We start from the raw sequence: 21,237 nt of genomic DNA, 5'->3' as shown, positions 1-21,237 counted from the left end.
GAAATGATCACCTACTGGTGGCAGAACTTCTGATCATCAGTGGGAGAGATCCTGTAGCAGGAGGGCAAGTAGAGGTAATAACCTGACCAAGCTATGCGATAAACCAAGGCCTACAGGACAATCTAGGAACACACTAGAGGTAGAACCCCTTTTGATCAAGAAGTGTTGTGGTTGCAGACAAATTAAAAGATAATATAACAAGAGAGGCAAAACAAAAACAGTTGGATCGTTGAAAGGAATTTGGTGTCCATTCTGGAGTGCCAGATAGGGGATGACCAGCCTTACCGCAGATGATATGTATGGAAAAAGTATTCCCAGATGGGACATATAAGGTTAAAGTGAGGCTAGTGGCTTGGGGTTTTGAGGGAGACTTGGAAATCAAGATGGTAGAATGGAATCCCCATGGCAGGAAAAGTAATCTTGAGAATTTTCTTGGCTTTGTTGGCCACATGTTTGTGGGAATGTAGGTCAATCAATAGAAAAGCTGCAATTTTGCAGGGTGAAAATTTTCATAGAGATGCTTTTGAATCTACTTAAAGAAGCAAGTGATGTAGAAGAGAAGCTGTTGAAATTAAACAAATGTGTTTATGGATTATATGATGAGTCAAGGCTATGGTATTTCTCAGTTAGGTCTGTCTTGCTGAAAGTAAGCTGTACTCAGCTGAAAGCAAATCTAGTAATGTTCTACTGGTATCAGAAAAAGAAACTCTCAGGCATCATTATGATGGATGTCAATAATTTTCTATGGGGAGGTTCTGTGAAATTTGAGCAATTTAATATAGATAAGGTCAAAGGAAAATTTAAAGTTAGAAATCAGGATGTTGAGGCCTTTAAATATGTAAGCTTAGATATTAAGCAGAATAGGTCAGGAGTAATCTTGATTCAACATTTATATCTCGAAAGTGTATCCCGATAAATCAGGCTACGTTGTCACAAGGATGATATTGCATTCAAAGACGAAACGGGGCAGTTAAGAAGCTTGATTCGGCAGTTAAATTGGCTATCTACTCAAACAAGACCCAATGCTAGTTGTGATGCATTGGAACTTAGTACTAATAAGAAATATGCAACAACTTAGGTGGCTTTCAGGGTAAATAAAGCATCGAAGAAATTAAATTCAGAGAAATGTGTACTCAAGTTACCTACCTTGAGTAACCCAAAGGACATGAAATTAGTCTATTTTAGTGACGCTTCATATGCCAATCTTCTGGATGGGTATTTGAGTACAGCTGGGTTAATAATATTCTTGGTGCATATAAGTGTTGTCCTCTGGCCTGGGAAGCCAAAACATTCAAAAGCGTGGTTAAAAGTACCCTAGCTGCTGAAAAACTAGTAGAAGTGATAGATATGGGAATTTACTTATCAAACATTTTCAGGGAAATCCTGTACGTGGGGCGTTCTGAGAAAAGTTTGCCTATTGCTATGTGGATAGCCATTCTCTATGGAATAATGTACATTCAACAAAGAGGGTGAATGACAAAAGGTTAAGGGTTGGCCTTGCTCAAATAAAAGTGTTAGAGAGAAAAGATCTTGAAGATAAAATGGGCCAACAGAAGTCATCCATTACAGGACTGCTTTACAAAACTGAATGCTTGCTCAAAGAAATTCTTGTGAATCCAAGTAAAGGGAGGTCTTGTATGATGAGTTATTCGAAATATGGCAAATCATTTGTACTCTTTGATTTTTTAAAATTATTTGAGCACGTTATAATTTTTTTTAAAAAGACAGAGGAATCTGTTAATAGTATATTCATTATATTGTTAAGATACACAGGTGAAGGGCATTGTTTAATTAAGTACCTAGCACAATTGTAGAGTGAGACTGCTGGAACACGGAACAGTAGGGAGGAAGCACACATTTGTAATGCTGCATTTTGTAAATAAACCTATTAACAAGAAACGTATTGGTGTCGAGTTTCACACTTCACCAAATGGCTTGGGATAGATTCAACAAAAGTCACCCGGCCTACTGAATGAGGAGCAACAACAGAGAGAGTGTGAGGGGATGGGGGGAGAGACAATGTAAGGGGACGGGGGGAGAGAGACTGTGAGGGGATGGAGGAGAATGAGTGTGTGTGAGGGGACGGGGAGAGAGAGTGAGAGGGGACGGGCGGAGACAGATTGCGAGGAGATAGGGGAAGGGTGGTGCGTGAGGGTGAGGGGATTGAGGGGAGGGCGAGGGGATTGAGGGGAGAGCAAGGGTGAGGGGATTTAGAGGAGGGGGAGGGCAGGGGGATTGAGGGGAGGGGGAGGGTGAGGGGATTGAGGGGAGGGGGAGGGCAGGGGGATTGAGGGGAGGGGAGGGCGGGGGAGGGGATTGAGGGGAGGGCGAGGGGATTGAAGGGAGGGCAAGGGCGAGGGGATTGGGGCGAAGAGAGTCTGGAGGAACATGGGGAGAGAAGATGGAGATAGAGAGTGATCAATTCCTTGGCTGTGATGGCCAGAGGATGTAAAAAGCGGTGGACTGTTTGTATTCCCTACTGGCAGCTTTACATGGAATTTATAGAACAGAAACAGGCCACTTGGCTCACCCCACCTATGTTGGTGTTTATGTTCTACACAAGTTTCCTCCCACTCTTCTTGATCACACTATCCGGGTAACCTTCAGTTTCTTTCTTCCTCATGTGTTTATCAACTTCCTTGAATGTAGCCATCTATACTAGAATCATAGAATGATTACAGCACAGAAGGAGGCCATTCAGCACATTTGTCTTTGTGTCAGTTCTCTGCAACAGCAACTCAGTTAGTTCCACTCCTTGACCTTTTCCCTTCCCTGTAAAATCTTTTCTCTTCAGATAACTATCGAGTCCCCTTCTGACAACCGCAATTGAATCTGCCTCCACCACGTGCTCACACAGTGCATACCAGATCCAAATCACTTGTTGCGCAAGGAGGCTTTTCATCATTTTGTCTCTGGTTCTTTTGTTAAACACCTTAGAATTCTTGATCTTCTGCCAATGGGAATAGTTCCACCCCATTTACGCTTTCCAGACCCCTCATGATTTTGAACATATCTAACAAATCTCCTCTCAACATTCTCTTCTCCAAGGAGAACAGCCCCAGCTTTGCCAACCTATCCGCATAACTCAAGTGTCTCATCCTCGGAACCATTCTTGTAAATCTTTTCTGCCCCCTTTCTAAAACCTTCACATCCTTCCTGTTGAGGCTGAACCACTGTATTATGAAGGTTCATAACTTACTCACTTTTGTACGCTGTGCCCCTACGTATAAAACGCAGGATTCAGTATAATTTATAGCTTTCTCAACCTGTCCTGCCACCTTCAATGATTTATGCACATATACACCCAGGTGCCTCTGCTCTTGCATTTCCTTTAAAATTGTACCCTTTATTTTATGTCACTGCTCCTTGTTCTTCTGACAAAAATGCATCACTTCGCACTTCTCTACATTAAATTTCATTTGCCACATGTCTGCCATTCTACCAGTCTGTCTATATCATCTTGGAGTCTATCACTATCTTCCTCAAAGTTCATAATACTTCCAAGTATTGTATCATCCTCAGATTTTGGAATTGTGCCTTATACACCCAGGTCTAGGTTATAAATATAAATCAAGAAAAGAGTGACCCCTCTATATACCATCCCTCAGTCAGAAGTAATCAAGTCTTCTGTAATTCATGTTTTTAATAGGATTGAATTAAATAATTAAACGGTTGCAAAATGAAATTCTATCTAAGCTAAAGACTAATGTTTCAAAATACCACATGGTTCAAAATAAAATGCCTACCGGCACTAATATTTTTCACTTAAAGAGCATAGTTTTACTGATATTTGGGAGCTAAAATGATTAATACATAGGAAAAAAATGTAATAGTAGATTTAGAAAATGTATTTTCTTAGAGCTCCTGCTGTCAGTCCAAAAAGACGTTCTGCCTACCATGCAATTGAGCAATGTTGTTTTTCAGAGGAAGGTTTTTCAGTGGGGCTCCCCAGGACATGGTATCAGGATCACTGCTTTTCTTGATATGCTTAAACTTAAGTGGCCAGGACACAATTTCAACATTTGCAGATCACACAAAGCTTGGAAGTATTTTGAACTATGAGGAGAATAGTGATAGACTTCAAGAGCACATAGACAGGTTGTTCGAATAGGCAGATACGAGAGCAGATTGAAATTTAATGCTAAGAGGTATGAAGTGATACATTTTGGTAAAAGATCAAGGAAAGGCAACATAAAAAGTATACAATTCTAAAAAGGGTGCAGAAGCACAGGGTGGGTGTATTTGTACAAATTGTTGAAGGAGAATGGGCAGGTTGTGAAAATGGTTAATAAAGCATATGTGGATCATGTGCTTTATAAATAGAGGCAAAAAGTACAAAAGCAAGGAAGTTATGATGAACCTTCATAAAATGCTGTTTCAGCCTCAACTGGAGTATTGTGTTCAATTCTAGGCACCACACTTTAGAAAGGATGTGAACGCATTAGAGAAGGTGCAGAAAAGATTTATAAGAATGGTTCCAGGAACTTCAGTTATTTGGATAGATTAAGAAGAACAGCCCCAGTTTCTCCAGAGGAGAGAAGGCTGAAAGATTTGATAGAAGAGTTCAAAATCATGAGCGCTCTGGACAGAATAGATAGGAAGAAACTTTACTCATTGGTGGAAGGGTCAAGAACAATTTAAGGTCAAAAGAACCAAAGGCGATATGAGGAAAAGCGTATTTACATTGTGAATGGTTAGGGTCTGGAATGCATATTCAATCGTGGTGGAGGCATATTCAATTATGGCTTTCAAGGAAATTGGATAATTATCTGAAAAGAAAAAGCTTGCAAGGCTACAGGGAAAGACAAGGGAGTGGAACTAGCTGAATTGCTTTTGCAGAGACCTGGCACGATCGCAAAGGGCCAATTAGCCTCCACCTGTTCTGCAACCATTCAGTGACTCTATTCTATGATTCTAGGTAAGTCAAAATTTCAGCAACTGCAGACTTTCAGTGACAAAGAAATGTTAACATCCTTTGATGGGTTTCCCTATTAATACACTACAATAACGTAACCAAAGCACTGAATTTGCTCTTCATGGTATCACTCCTTTTTAGCTGGCTTGTGCCAAGCCTAGATATTATATTGATGTTTAAATATTAAAAGAGTAGGAAGGTTTGGACAACAATGCCACTTATTGTGTAGTTAACATCCTAACTCGATATTCTTGCATTTTATTAAATTCATCTGAACTAAACTTTTTCTTGTGTTTGCAAAAGACATTGTGATACAACCACAATTTCTGAAAAGGAACTGTACAAGCTCAGTTTTTAAACAGTTCAATCATTAACTTTGTCAGCACCAAAACAGTTGTCATCATTCACACAGAAAAATACGATGAGGCCCCTGCCTTAGCAATAAGGAATTACAACAGACGTTTGACAAACAATGCCATGGCTTTTAGCAGACCATTTGTTTGTGTATCTGAATAATTTTCAGCATCCCCATCCTTTCCAAAGAAGCTCAACTTAGCACAGCCTCCCTTAGTCACATTGGTGCTGTGCTTCAAAGCACTATTTTCTCATCATTGTGACCAATAACATAAATCATTGCCTCAAAGTGGAGTAATCATGTGATTAAGAAGTGACTTCTACCCAACTCTTCTAATATAATGGAGTGTAGGTAGCCTAACTGTCGAGATGTGAATTGCATGTAATCCGAGGTCCATTTTAGAGATAAAGATGGAATCTGGAAGCTCTGGAAAGTGCTGATCTAATTGCTGGCAACATGAAACCTGCCTGATGGAAACTAAATACACAGATTGAAAGGTTTGTCTCCAGAAAAATGAGATAATCAAGTTGTTGGTGTAAAGTGGAATTAATTTCCTGAACTATGAACAAGGGAACAAGAGTAGGCCATTCAGCTCCTCAAGCCTATTCTACCAGTTAATTAGATCTAGCCTGATCTGTATCTTAAGTTCAGTTACCTGATTGGACTCCATAGGCTGGAGTTTACAGACAGAGTGTTTTTCCCCCTCCTCCTGCTAAAAATTCAGGAAGACCCCGCCCAGGGAGGGAGCAGTAGCCTCAGCCATTTAATAGCTGAACGACCATTAATATTCTGGAGGCAGGACTTCACCCCCAGGGACAGCAAATCCCACCTCAGAGAGCTGCTGGTCAATTAGAGGCCCGCAGTTCTCCAGTACAAGAGGCACCAACAGGAGTGGTGGCCACTACCAGTGCTGCACTCCTGGCTTGAGCTGGTGCTCAGCACTGGTTTGGGACCTGCTAAGTGTTTTGGGGTCCTGTCATGCCCTGTTGGGAGGGGGAGGGTTGGGGGAGCCTGGGGTTTGAGAGACCATGGGGGAAAGGGAACCTGGGGGATTATAAGCTGGGGGGGGCCCTCTGATGAGCCCACTGGTCCCATTAAGGAGGGATCCTCCACACCTGCAACCAACACACAAAGAAAACCTGTCCGGGATGGACACTGGTGTGGGCCGCACCCACCACTAGTTAAATCACAGCAGCTGCAGGATGAGGCCCTTAAGTGGGCATTAATTGCCCACTTAAAGGCTTCACGTGGCCAACTGGCAACTGAGCTGCATGACGTCACTTCACTGCTGCTAAAACTATCGAGCGCCAGAGATAGGCGGTAGGTAGTGGTCAGGCCACCCACTGGGTTTTCATTTCCCTGTGCCTTCAAACCCACCCGTGAGGGAACATAAAACCCAGCTCCATATCTCTAACATCTTATCTGACAAAAACCCATCAATCCTAGTTCTGAAATTTTCAATTGGCCGAGCCTCAGCAGCTTTTTGGAGGTGAGAGTTCAAAACTTCCACAATCCTTTGTGTGAAGAAGTGCTTTATAACATTTCCCATGAATGGCCTAGCTCTAATTTTAGGCTTATGCCCCCTTCTTCAGTACTTTCCTAATAGCTTCGCTCTATTTACCCTTTGAAATCCCTAAATCTTAAACACCTCAATAGAACCCCCCCCTCCACTTAATCATTCATACTTAAGGGAATGCAAGTTTTAATGGGAAAAAAGCTTCCATTAATATTTCCTTTAAACTGTTAATCATACAAAAATCAGATAATTGCTTGAACAAGTTGCCAATGAACTCATATAAAATGCAAACTCTGTCATTAACAAAAACTGAAATGAAGACAGAAAATGCCAAACTTGTACTGCAGGTTAATTAGCATCTGAAAGAAAAAGGCCAGTTAATGTCACAGGTGTTATTCAATGTACCCTGAGCAGGAATGAAAACAAAAATGCTGGAAAAATTCAGCAGGTCAGACAGCCTCTGTGAATGAGAAAGAGTTAACGTTTCGAATCTGTATGACCCTTCTCCAGAGCTGAGGAGAAGTAGAAATGTGATGAAGTTTATACTGTACAAGAGGGAGTGGAGCAGGTGAAGCTGGAGAGAAGGCCTGCAATTGGCAGGGGCTAAGGAGAGATTGACAAAGATGTCATGGACAAAAAGATAAAGGGACTATTAATGGCTGAGGTAAGGGCTAAAGGAGGTGCTGATAGCAGCATAAAGGTAAGAAAGTAGGTGTTAATGGCAGAACAAGGGTAAGCAATTTGTGAAAGAACAATATGGAACAAGTAACAGATAGCCCTTATGGGGGTGGGGTGGGGTGGGGGGGGAGGGGGAGGGGGCAGTGGTTGGGGAAAAAGGGTGAAAAAAGGGGTAACAAAAGGGGATAAAACAATCGCAAAAACAATTACCTCCTCTCTCCTCACCGCCCAAGGGCCCAAATGCTCCTTTTAGGTGAAGCAGCGCTTCACTTGCACCTCCTTCAATTTGATTAACTGCACTCGCTACTCCCAATGCGGTCTCCTTGACACTGGGGAGACCAAATGCAGACTGGGTGACCACTTTGTGGAACACCTTCGGTCTGTCCGCAAGCATGACCCAGACCTTCCTGTCGCCTGCCATTTCAACACACCATCCTGCTCTCATGCTCACATGTCCATCCTTAGCCTGCCACAAAGTTCCAGTAAAGCCCAATGCAAACTGGAGGAACAGCACCTCATCTTCAAATTAGGCACTTTACAGCCTTCTGGACTTAACATTGAGTTCAACAACTACAGCTATCTCCTCTATTCTCACCCCTTTTTTAATCCTATTTTTAAAAAAATGTATTTTTATTTTTTTATCCACTTATTTAACGAGCGGGGAGAGTCTGGAGAGTTAATTTAAAAAAAAGAGCGGGGAGAGCAGCTGATTGATGAGTAGGATTGGTGAATATTTCTTGTCTTTATTGTAAAATTAAGGTCTTTAGTTTGTATTTAGGTCTCTAGTCCTTATTTTCTCTTTCTTAAAAATAGTTTATGTATAAGATTGATACTGGCGTGTAAAAAAATTAATTATAGTAAAGTGTAAAGAGCAGGGAAATCTTCAAATGTAAAGAGCAGGGATACTACAGTACTTAATTAATAAATTAAATACATAGTGATGGCAGGACGGGTGATTTGTTGCTGCTGTGGCATTTGGAGGCTGCTAGACACCAAGGTGATCCAGAACGAACAGTTCTGTAGTAAGCGTTTGCAACTCAAGGAAATTCAGATCCGAGTTGAGGGGCTGGAGTCCGAGCTGCAGACATTGCACCATATCAGGGAAGGGGAAAGTTACCTGGACACTGCTTCAGGAGACGGTCACACCCCTCAGATTAGGTCATTCAAATTTGGTCTGTGATCAGGGACAGGAGGGTGTGATTACAGGTGAGGCAGGTATGGGGACCCAGGAGGTAGCATTCGAGGAGACAGCCCCTACAATTATCCAACAGTTACGAGGTTCTTGCAAGCTGTGTGGACGAGAGCAGGGACTGAAGGGAGGATGAGCAAACTGACCACAGCGCCATGGCACAGGGAGCCATTCAAGTAGGGGGAGGAAATAGGAACATATTAGTGGTAGGGGACAGTATAATTAGGGGGATAAATACTGTTCTCTGCAGCTGTGTGCATGAGTCCCAAAGGCTGGGCTGCCTGCCCAGTGCCAGGGTGAAGAACCATTCCTTGAGGGCTGGAGAGGAACTTGGAGTGGGAGGGAAGGATCCAGTTGTAGTCTTCCACGTTGATACCAACAACATTGAAAGGACTAGATGTAATGCTAAAAGAATTTGAACAGTTAGGAGCTAAATTAAAAAGCAGAACCTCCAAGGTAATAATCTCGGGATTACTACCTAAACCACAGGCAATCTGGCATAGGGTAAATAAAGTTAAGGAGTTAAATGTGTGGCTCAAGGATTGGTGTGCGAGGAATGGGTTTTAGTTCATGGAGCACTGGCACCAGTGCTGGGGTGGAAGGAAATGTCCCGACGGGACGGGCTTCATTTGGACCGTGCTGGGACCAGTGTCCTGGCGAATTGAATAACTAGGGCTAAATAGAGTTGGGGAGGGTTCTGGAGAGGAGATACGTAGGCTTACAAAGCAAAAGGATATGGCAGCCTCGTAGGGCAGCTATATAGGTGATGATACCCAGAGGGTGACAGGAAGGGACAGAGTGTACAAACATAAAAAAACAGCTGCAAATAGGGTCAAAGGGGGAAAAATGGTAAAAAGGCAAAATTAATGGCTCTTTACTTAAATAAACGTAGTATTCAGGACAAAGTAAATGAATTAACAGCACAAATAAAGGTTAATGGATTTGATCTTACAGCCATTACGCAGATATGTGGTGGGATTTTCCACACCCGCTGCTGCATTCTTCTGGTCCCGCCACAAGTCAATGGAATTCTGGCTGGGGTTCTGCCTCGCCCGCAGCAGGTCCCATCCATGACGGGGCCGGAAAATCCAGGCCATGGTTACAAGGAGATCAAAGCTGGGAACTAAACATTCAGGGCTATGTGACTTTTCAAAAGGACAGGCAGGAAGGAAAGGGTGGTGGAATAGTTTTGTTATTACGAGATGAAATAAGTACAATAGCAAGAAATGATCTTGGATTGGAAGATGTAGAATCCACATGGGTGGGGGTAAGAAATAACAAGGAGAAGAAGACACCAGTGGGAGTAGTCTATAGGCCCCCTAACAGTAGCTACGCTGTAAGGCAGAGAATAAATCAGGAGATAATAAGAGCACGTGAAAAAGGCAATACATTACTTATGGGTGTCTTTAATCTTCATGTAGATTGGGAAAATCAAATTGGCAGAGGTAACCATGAGCAAGAATTCATAGAGTGTATTCAGGACAGGATCCTAGAACAATATGTTGTGGATCCAACCAAGCATCAGGCTATTTTGGATCTGGTAATGTGTAATGAGGCAGGTTTAATAAATGATCTCAGAGTAAAAGATCCACTAGCAAACAGTGACAAAAATATGGTAGAATTTAGCATTCAGTTTGACAGTGAGAAACTTGGGTCAGGAGCAACTGTGCTAAACTTAAATACGGGTAATTACAATGGAATGAGCGCAGATTTGGCTGGAGTGGACTGGGAAAGGAGATTAGCAAAAAAGATGGCTGATAAACAATGGCAGATGTTTAAGAAAATAGTTCATGACTCACAACAAGGATATATCCCAGTGAGGAAGGAGGATTGTAGGAAGGGGATAAATCAACCATGGTTAACCCAAGAAGTTAAGGATATCAAATTGAAAGAAAAATAACATACAATGTGGTAAAGATTGGTGGTAAGCCAGAGGATTGGGAAAGTTTTAAAAATCAACAAAAGATGACCAAAAAAGTAATAAAGAGGGAGAAAATAAGCTTTGAGGGTAAACTAGCAAGTAATATAAAAACAGACAGTAAGAGCTTCTTTAAATCTATATATAGGAAGAGGACAAAGTGAACATAGGCCCCTTACAGAATAAGGCTGGGGAAATAATAATGGGGAACCAGGAAATGGCAGAGGAGTTGAATAAATACTTGGCTTCTGTCTTCACGATAGAAGACACTAATAGCATTCCAAAAAATACTAAATAATGAAGGGGCAAAAGCTGGGAAGGAAATAAATACAATAACTATCACTAGAGAAAAACTACTAGGGAAACTAACGGGGCTATAGGCCGATATGTCTCCTGGACCCGATGGGTTGCATCCGAGGATATTAGAGGAAGTATCGACACAGATAGTGGATGCACTGATTGTAATCTTCCAAGAATCCTTAGATTCTGGAAAAAGTTCCAGAGGATTGGAAAACTTCCAATGTAACACCCTTATTCAGAAAGGGAGGGAGACAAAAAACAGGTAACTATAGGCCAGTTAACTTAACATCCATTATTGGGAAAATGTTAGAGTTTATTATAAAGGATGCAATAGCAAAGCATTTAGAAATACATAATATAATCAAGCAGATTCAGCATGACTTCATGAAGGGGAAATCATGCCTAACAAATTTATTAGAATTCTTTGCGAAGGTAACAAGCAGGATAGATAAAGGAGAACCAGTAGACGTAATATATTTGGATTTCCAAAAGGAATTTGATAAGGTACCGCACATAAGGCTGCTTGATAAGACAAGAGCCCGTGATGTTGGGGGTAGTTTATTAGCATGGATAGCGGATTGGATAACTAATAGGAGACAGGGAGTTGGGATTAAGGTGGGCATTTTTGGGATGGCAACCGGTAACTAGTGGAGTACCAGAGGGATCAGTGTTGGGGCCACAGTTATTTACAATATATATTAATGACTTGGATGAGGGAAGTGAATGTACAATCGCCAAGTTTGCAGATGACACAAAAATAGGTGGGAAGGCAAGTGGTGAGGATGACACAAAGAGTCTACAGAGGGATACAGACCCATTAAGTGAGTGGGCAAAAACTTGGCGGATGGAATATAATGTGGGAAAATGTGAGGTTATGCACTTTGGCAGGAAGAATAGAAGAGCTGAATATTACTTAAATGGAGAAAGACTGCAGTAGGCTGCAGCACTGAGGGATGTGAGAATCCTTGTACATGAATCCCAAAAAGCTAGCATACAAGTTCAGTAGGTAATAGGGAAGGCAAATGGAATGCTCACCTTTATTTCAAAGGGAATGGAGTATAAAAATAGGGAAATCTTGCTAAAGCTATGCAAGGCACTAGTTAGACCATGCCTAGAATACTGTGAACAGTTTTGGTCCTCTTATCTAAGGAAAGATATACTGACATTGGAGGCTGTCCAGAGAAGGCTCACTAGGTTGATCCCGGGTATGGAGGGATTTTCTTATGAGGAGAGGTTGAGTAGGTTGGGCCTGTACTCATTGGAGTTTAGCCTTATTGCAACATAAAAGATTCTTAGGGGGCTTGACAGGGTAGATGCTGAGAGGTTGTTTCCCCTTGTGGGAGAGTGTAGGGCCAAAGGGCATAATCTCAGAGTAAGGAGTCACCTATTTAAGACAGAGATGAGAAGGAATTTCTTCTATCAGAGGGCAGTGAATCTGTGGAATTCTTTACCAGAGAGGGCAATAGAGGTTGGATTGTTAAGTATATTCAAGGCTGAGATAGACAGATTTTTAATCAGTAACGGAATCAAGGGTTATGGGGAAAAGGCAGGAAAGTGGAGTTGAGGATTATCAGATCAGCCATGATCTCATTGAATGGTGGAGCAGGCTCGATTGGCCAAATGGCCTACTTCTGCTCCTACGTCTTATCGTCTTATGACCCCCTCCCCCCACCCCATCCACAAAAGGGCCATCTGTTACTTGTACCATGTTGTTTTTTCACAGAGCGCTTACCCTTGTTCTGCTAGTAACACATTCTGCTCTCTTACCTTTATGCTGCTATCAGCACCTCCTTTAGCCCTTACCCCAACCAATAACACTTCCTTTGTCTCTTTGTCCATGACATCTTTGTCAATGTCTCCTTAGCCCCCACCTATCGCTGGCCTTCTATCCAGCTTTATCTGCTCCACGCCCTTAAACAATATATATTTCATCACATGTCTACTTCTCTTTAGTTCTGAAGAAGGGTCATACAGACTCAAAACGTTAACTCTGTTTCTCTCTCCACAGAGGTTGTCAGATCGGCTTAATTTTTCTAGCATTTTCTGTTTTAATTTCAGATTCGCAGCTTCAAACAGGAAATATTTTGAGTGCTATGGGGGAAAGAGCAGGGGATTGGGTCTAATAGGAATGCTCTTTCAAAGAGCTGACATGGCGGGCTGAATGGTTTCCCTCTATGCTGTAGGATTCTATGATTATATGTGTGACCCTTGATCAGGACTCATTCTGGGTTGTATCCATTGCCAACGTTTATGCTTTATCTTTCCAGCATAAACCATTTCTCAGAATTTAAACAGGTTTTGGATGACATGTAACACATTATGAACTTCCTCACCACATCAGTCACAATGTCAGCATGTTAAATTAGAGCAGCATCTGGTGGTTTAACACATGGATTTCGCTGGATGCAAACCAAGCAAAATTAAGATGGGAATTTGGAATATGAGAGTACTAAAATATGTAATAATTTCAAATCTTAAGAACACTCCCAGTTGTTGAAATTCACATCACACCAGCTCTGACTGCATTATGACAATGGCAGCAGTGGGTGCAAAACAGATGGTTGGAGATTCACAGCTGGAAGAGCACCATCTACTGTTCCAAGTAAAGCTGGTATTATATATGATTAATACAGTTCGCATACTGTATACAGTTCTAAAATTTGAAGCTAGACAAGGTCATAAGACCATAAGACATAGGAGCAGAAATCAGGCCATTCGATCCATCGAGTCTGCTCCGCCATTCAATCATGGCTGATAAGTTTCTCAACCCCATTCTCCCGCCTTCTCCCCGTAACCTTTGATCTCCTTACCAATCAAGAACCTTTCTATCTCGGTCTTAAATACACTCAATGACCTGGCCTCCACAGCCTTCTGTGGCAATGAATTCCATAGATTCACCACTCTCTGGTTAAATAAGTTTCTCCTCATCTCTGTTCTAAAAGGTTTCCCTTTACTCTGAGGCTGTGCCCTCGGGTCCTAGTCTCTCCTACTAATCGAAACATCTTCCCCACGTCCACTCTATCCAGGCCTTTCAGTATACTGTAAGTTTCAATCAGATCTCTCCTCATCCTTCTAAACTCCATCGAGTATAGACCCAGAGTCCTCAAATGTTCCTCATATGTTAAGCCTTTCATTCCTGGAATCGTTCTTGTGAACCTCCTCTGGACCCTCTCCAGGGCCAGCACATGCTTCCTGAGATATGGGGCCCACAATATTCTAAATGCAGTCTGATCAGAGCCTTATGAAGCCTCAGCAGCACATCCCTGCTTTTATATTCTAGTCCTCGAAATAAATGCCAACATTGCATTTGCCTTCCTAACTACCGACTCAACCTGCAAGTTAACCTTAAGAGAATCCTGGACTAGGATTCCCAAGTCCCTTTGCACTCCAGATTTCTGAATTCTCTCCCCATTTAGAAAATAGTCTATGCCTCTATTCTTCCTACCAAAGTGCATGACCTCACACTTCCCCACGTTGTAATCCATCTGCCATTTCTTTGCCCATTCTCCTAACCTGTCCAAATCCTTCTGCAGCCTCCACGCCTTCTCAATACTACCTGTCCTTCCACCTATCTTTGTATCATCTGCAAAATTAGCCAGGATGCCCTCAGTTCCTTCATCTAGATCATTAATGTATAAAGTGAAAAGTTGTGGTCCCAACACTGACCCCTGCGGAACTCCACTAGTCACCGGCCGCCATCCTGAGAAGGACCCCCTTATCCCCACTCTCTGCCCCCTGCCAGACAGCCAATCTTCTATCCATGCTAGTACCTTGCCACTAACACCATGGGCTCTTATCTTACTGAGCAGCCTCCTGTGCGGCACCTTGTTAAAGGCCTTCTGGAAGTTCAAGATCCATTGGATCGCCTTTGTCTAACCTACTCCTTACCTCCTCAAAGAATTCTAACAGATTTGTCAGGCATGACCTCCCCTTGATGAAACCATGCTGACTTTGCCCGATTTTACCATGCACTTCCAAGTATTCTGACATCTCATCCTTAATAATGGACTCTAAAATCTGACCAACGACCGAGGTCAGGCTAATCGGCCTGTAATTTCCCATCTTTTGCCTCACTCCCTTCTTAAACAGGGGGGTTACATTAGCGATTTTCCAGTCTTCTGGGACCCTCACTGACTCCAATGATTCCTGAAAGATCATCACTAACGCCTCCACTATCTCTTCAGCTATCTCCTTCAGAACTCTGGGGTGTAATCCATCCGGTCCAGGTGATTTATCCACCTTCAGACCTTCCAGTTTTCCTTCTCCTTGGTAATGGCCACCAAATTCACCTCTGCCCCCTGACTCTCTTGAACTTTGGGGATGTTACTCGTGTCTTCCAACGTGAAGACTGATGCAAAGTACCTATTCAGTTCCTCCACCATTTCTTTGTTCCCCACTACTACTTCTCCAGTGTCATTTTCCAGCGGTCCAATGTCCACCTTTGCCTCTCTCTTACCCTTTGTATATCTAAAAAAAACTCTTGCAATCTTCTTTTATATTACTGGCTAGTTTACCCTCATATTTAATCTTCTCCCTCCTTATTTCTTTTGTAGTTGTCCTCTGCTTATCTTTGTAGGCTTCCCAATCCCGTGGTTTCCCACTGCTCTTTGTCGCATTATATGCTTTCTCTTTAGCTTTTATGCTGTCTCTGACTTCCCTTGTCAGTCATGGTTGCCTCGTCCTCTTAGTATGCTTCTTCTTCCTAGGGATAAATTTTTGCTGTGTCTCCCAAATTACTCCCAGAAACTCCTGCCATTGCTGTTCCACTGTCTTTCCTGCTAAGCTCATCTCCCAGTCAATTCTGGTCACCTCCTCCCTCATGCCTCTGTAGTTGCCTTTATTCAACTGTAATACTGTTACATCTGATTCCAGCTTTTTCCTCTCAAATTGCAGGGTAAATTCTATCATATTATGGTCACTTCCTCCTAAGGGTTCCCTCATCTTAAGCTCCCTTATCAAATCTGCCTCATTACACATCACTAAATCTAGAATTGTCTGTTCCCTAGTGGGCTCCACCACAAGCTGCTCCAAAAAGCCATCTCATAGACATTCCACAAATTTCTTTTCTTAGGATCCACTACCAACCTGATTTTCCCAGTCTACCTGCATATTGAAATCCCCCATGATCACTGTAACCTTGCCTTTCTTACACACCTTTTCTATCTTCTGGTGTATCTTGTGCCCGACATCCTGACTACTGTTCGGAGGCCTGTACATAACTCCCATTATGGTTTTTTTACCTTTTACGGTTCCTCAACTCTACCCACACAGATCCTACATCATCTGACCCTAAGTCGTTTCTTGCTATTGATTTAATTTAATTTCTTACTAACAAAGCAACCCCACCCCCTCTGCCAACCTGCCTATCTTTTTGATAGGATGTATATCTTTGGATATTTAGCTCCCAGTCCTGATCCCCTTGCAGCCATGTCTCCGTGATGCCCACCACATCATACCTGCCAATTTCAATCTGCGCCACAAGCTCATTTACCTTATTTCGTATACTGCATACATTCAGATACAACACCTTCAGTCCTGTATTGCCCGCCCCCTTTCTCATTGTCGTCCCTTTATCTGATGTGCTTGAAGTTAGATTTTAGCCCTTTCCAAACACTCTGTCCTATTTTGTGTTCTGGAGACTTTAATAGCCTCTCCTGGGCTCTCCTTTCTTTTCAGTTTTTTCATAATTTTCCATGAAGATGAATCCACCCCCCGCAACCCCCACATTCTAACCTACTGTTTTGTTTCCCATTAGTCATACATCTTGGAGTTTTACCCTTCCCCCCCACCCCCACTTTCTAGATTAAAGTCCTGTTGACCACCCTATTTACCGTTTTCACTGGAACATTGGTCCCAGATCGGTTCAGGTGGAGATCATTCCAACGGTACAGATCCCTCCTGTTCCAATACTGATGCCAGTGCCCCATGAAATGGAACCCCTCTTTCCCGCGTCACTCCTTTAGCCACGGGTTTAGTTCCCTTATTCTTGTGTCCCTATGCCAATTTGCACATGACACGGGTAGTAATCCGGAGATTATAACCATTGAGGACCTGTTCTTTAATTTAGTTCCTAGTTCCTGATAATCAACCAAACAGGTCCTCTTTCCTAGTCTTACCTACGTAATTTGTCCCGACATGGACCACAACAACTGGATCCTCCCTCTCCAATATCCTTTCAAGCCGGTCAGAGATGTCCCTCACCCTGGCACCGGGCAGGCAACATACCATGCCATGCTACTTGTGTTATGAATTGAAGGTAACTGAGGACCTGATGGGAACTATTTATTTGCAAATAGCAGCAAATTTTGAGTGTTCTTTTAAGGTGTAAAGCACCCAAAACAGGTCTTTTGTCATAAGCCTTACATTAGTATAAGTGATTGGAGCATTTATGATGCTATGAGCATAACATGGCTGAAATCTGGTTTCAGAGCAAAGAGCCGTTAAGAGGATATTTTCACATATATTACATATGCTTATGTCACTTCTATTGAATCACTGAAGTTAGAGCACAGAAGCAGGCCATTCAACCTAACAAGCTGTAGCCACTGCAAACTCATCAATTGGAGCCATCTACCTTAATTCCAACTCCTTGTCCTTTCACTGTATCCCTTTACAGTTGTTAGCAAATATTTTTAAAACAACATAGTCCATGTCTCAATAGCCACTCATAAAAAATACTGAGTGGTATTTAATTGACTGCCAACTGGAAAGTCAGCGAGAGCCTGCACTGCCTCATTTAGGGAAGGCCTGCTAAATTAGGCACTTAACTGGACATTGGGGTCCTTCTCTGGCAAAGGGACCTGAGGGCGAAGTCCTGCCAGCCAAGAGTTGCCAGCTAACCAGAGGCTGGCAGCTCTATTAAACAGCAGCATCACTGGCGAGGCGGTGCCTGTTGCCCATATGACACCTACAAGAGGCCTAGTATTGTCGCTGGACCCCAGGCCACAGGTTGAGTAATGGCAGGAGGATGGGGTGCCTGGGTGGGGGTCCCAGGGGACTGGGGCTGCGGCAAGGGCAGGGATTGCCACTGAGTGGTCCCCACACGGCAAGCCCCCCCTGCCAATTACTGTGTTAATACTAGCGACGGTGGTTGGAGATCCTTAAAAGCCTCAATTGGCAGCGGGGCAGAAAAGCCATCTAAGGGCCTTCCAGTCATGGAACTTAATCAATGTGGAGGCGGGAAGGCCGCAGAGATCTCACCCGCCACCCTCTTGCCTGATTAAATGCCCCCCCAAATGCCATCAAACTCACCACCAGGAGGGCATTAAATTCTGTTAACAGTGTTAAAAAATAGCAAATAATGTCTGTCCATTTGGCTACCTGACCCTTAACTCCATATGCCTTAAGGTTCACTTATATCCCCTTATCTATACACTTTGGTTTGCTAAGAAATTCAAACTATTGAAGCATGACTTCCTTTTTACAAATCTATGCTGAGCGTTCATGATTATCCAATGGCTCCATAAAGTGTTCACTTCACCAATTTCATATTTTGATTAAATTTAAATCTAAGTTTTTTAAAAGGCAACACATAAATGTGAACTCACTAATGGTTCATTGGTTTTGTATACTGGACTGTAATTTGCTGAGTGTACAAATCAAGAGCTTGCAGTTGGAACCCTCTGCTCTTGGATAAGTTTGTTGATCACAGGCCAGTGAACTGCACATGAAAGACTCCTGCTGGAAACAGGATTAGGTATGAAGTGAGGAAAGACAATGTCAGACTTGGCGGTTATACTCAGTAAGCTGCTGATGTGGGCTATTTAAGTTAAAGCTTTAAGAATTATCACATATGAGGTACTAAAGGCCTTCATGAGAAATCAAGGAAAATTGGGGTGAATATAAATGTTATTTATATACAGTAGCTTTAGGATGCTCCAAGAATAAATATAAACAGTCCTCTTAATTATTCTCTGTCAACACCATCCTCACCTCAAAAAATTTACTTCCAATTCCTTCAGATTTCCCACCTACCTCATGTCCAGCCTTCCCTTTCTCTTAGTATCCTTGGGGCTTGGCATTGTACTCTGAGCTCTGTCACCAGCCTCTGTTTGAGACACCACAATCAGGTTTATGCCTTCACCCAAAACACCAAGATCTTGCTGGTCAGTCACAAACAACAATGTGTGGCTGTGACAATGGTTTGTCCCTTTTTATACTCTTGCAACCTCTCAAATCTCCTCAAATGTTTTTCTCCCACACTCATTTGTGCAACTGAAGATTTCTTTCAGAAAATAACATGGGATACAGCATATGAGTAGTTTGAGGTATGCTTGAGTGTAGCACATAAGTTTGAACCTATGGTTCCCAAAGCTCTCCAGCATTGTGGTTTTCCTTTTGTTATTTTTGGGTTTGTTGTTAGACTAAGTGATAGAGGCAGATTGATGTGATTTGTCAACAACTCCGTATAATTGTATCATGAAACTACCAGGATGGTAGAAGGTGAACAAGATTGATGTTGATCTTTTTTTGTCAACCAATGCTATGTTGCTCCATTGTGGCACTGTTCATTCATGTTTCACAACATAATTATGGATTAGGGAGACCATTCAGCCCCTGTTAGTTCTATTACCCGAAACTTAACCATTGAATTATTGTCTATTGTTTTTGCCTTCACTGGTGTCTTCTTTCATGATTTTTGACCATTTTTCCTGCTCAGTGTATATTCTGTAAAGCCAGGAGGCATCTACCCACACGCAAGAAGCATTAAAATAATGCAAGCTAATGCATTTATGAGGAAGGTTTTCATTAGACATTTGCTATTTTCATCCATTAATTTTGCAGTCTTCATTTTTAAGACAAAAATGACATTCCAAATACCCACTAACAATCCAAAACCTTTCGCCACCAGTGTCAAACATAATCTGCAGTGAATGTGGAAATACATGCGACGCCCCAAATATAAATTAATAAAAAGCAATTCCCAATAATGAGCTCTACCTCTGCTCCAGAAATCTAATTAAGATGGGTCAACCACATAAGCCTTGACTCTACAGATATCATCAAGTACTAAGTGGAGCTGCATCATCCTGCTTTAAAAGCTAAGCATTAATAAAACACTTATACCCAAGAACACTTTGTCTCATCAACAAACTATAGAAATAAAACACAACTACTATAAACTGACCCATCATAGCAATGTCTCATTTAACACAATAACTACAGCAGATAATCAAATATTTCCAATGGAAGCTGATAATGTTCCCATTGTCTGATTGGATCAGCTTGACCATGTCAACATGTCCAAATTAGAGCAATTAAAAAGTTCACATATGCCATGCTTATAGTTATATGAGCACATTTGGATTTTTATCACTTGTTAGCGAAAGGAAGCATATCAAATTTTCAACTAATGTGTGCGTAGAACTTCAGCCTGTATGCACAGAAGAAGCCTAGTTAATCCAACCTATTTAAAGAAACATATTGAAGTCTCCAGTTAAGGATATTTGGAATCAACAGAACAGCATTCGAATGTCAAGGTATTAGCATTAAAAGTAATTTTAGCGCCTCATTATTATTATTTAACTTTTAGTCATCATGTCCACCTATTTTTTCTGAAATGCCAGAAAGATTGACTGCACAAACATCAGGAATTTGCCCTGCACACATTACAACAACACAAGTGTCAAACTAATCTATCCATTCAGAGACCAGATTGTTTGATAGAACAACAGGGCATCCTGGATATATATCTGAGCTCTGCCACCCCGTCAAAAGTGGCATCATTGACACCATCGGACAAGGTCCATGTAGTATCAAAGTTTCTTTGCAATTCTGTTGGCGTTGCTGGGGAACCACATTAAAGGCTAACCGATTCTTTCCACATCATGGCATTGTGGAAATGCTTTGCTGCTACGAATGATGTAGCAAAAATATGATCACCTGAATACAAAGAAGTATCTATTGATCTTTCATTAATAATAGGGGAGAGTGTGAAACTTTCAAGAGAAATTCAGTTCCTCAAAAGGGACTGTGTACATGAAAAAGCATGTGACAATTCTTGGAGAGAGGTTGAACAAGCAACATATTCATCATCACATCATTCAGCACAGTATAATCGCATGCATGGGACATATTAAAATGTTTTAGCATGACTTGCATTATGTCACATGTTTACAAAAGTTGCCAAATTGTCAGAAAAAGCCAACTGGTTCACTAATATAATTTTAAAAAGGGAGCTGGACCCCGCCTCTCCCCAACCACCACTAACTACCCATTCTGACGAGGTTTTTTTTTTGTCATATTCTATGCTGATTGACTCTTGATGCCCTCATGGCAACTAGGAATGAACAATAAATAATGCCAATGTCATCCACATCCCAAGGACAAATAAAAAAAAAAATACATCCTGAAATAATCTCATCAA

The 21,237-nt window shown here is 42.0% G+C and overlaps 1 protein-coding gene across 2 annotated transcripts in view; it reads right to left on the bottom strand.

The window, feature by feature from the left end:
• Window positions 1-21,237, bottom strand: part of atp8a2 (ATPase phospholipid transporting 8A2) — a 631,244-nt gene that overhangs the window by 249,702 nt on the left and 360,305 nt on the right. The gene's annotated exons all lie outside the window — the stretch shown is intronic.

The sequence above is a fragment of the Carcharodon carcharias genome, chromosome 11, assembly GCF_017639515.1.
Source record: "Carcharodon carcharias isolate sCarCar2 chromosome 11, sCarCar2.pri, whole genome shotgun sequence".
Lineage (NCBI taxonomy): Eukaryota > Metazoa > Chordata > Chondrichthyes > Lamniformes > Lamnidae > Carcharodon > Carcharodon carcharias.
Note: the sequence above shows the minus strand (reverse complement) of the source record. Positions and strands in the feature narration are given on the sequence as shown.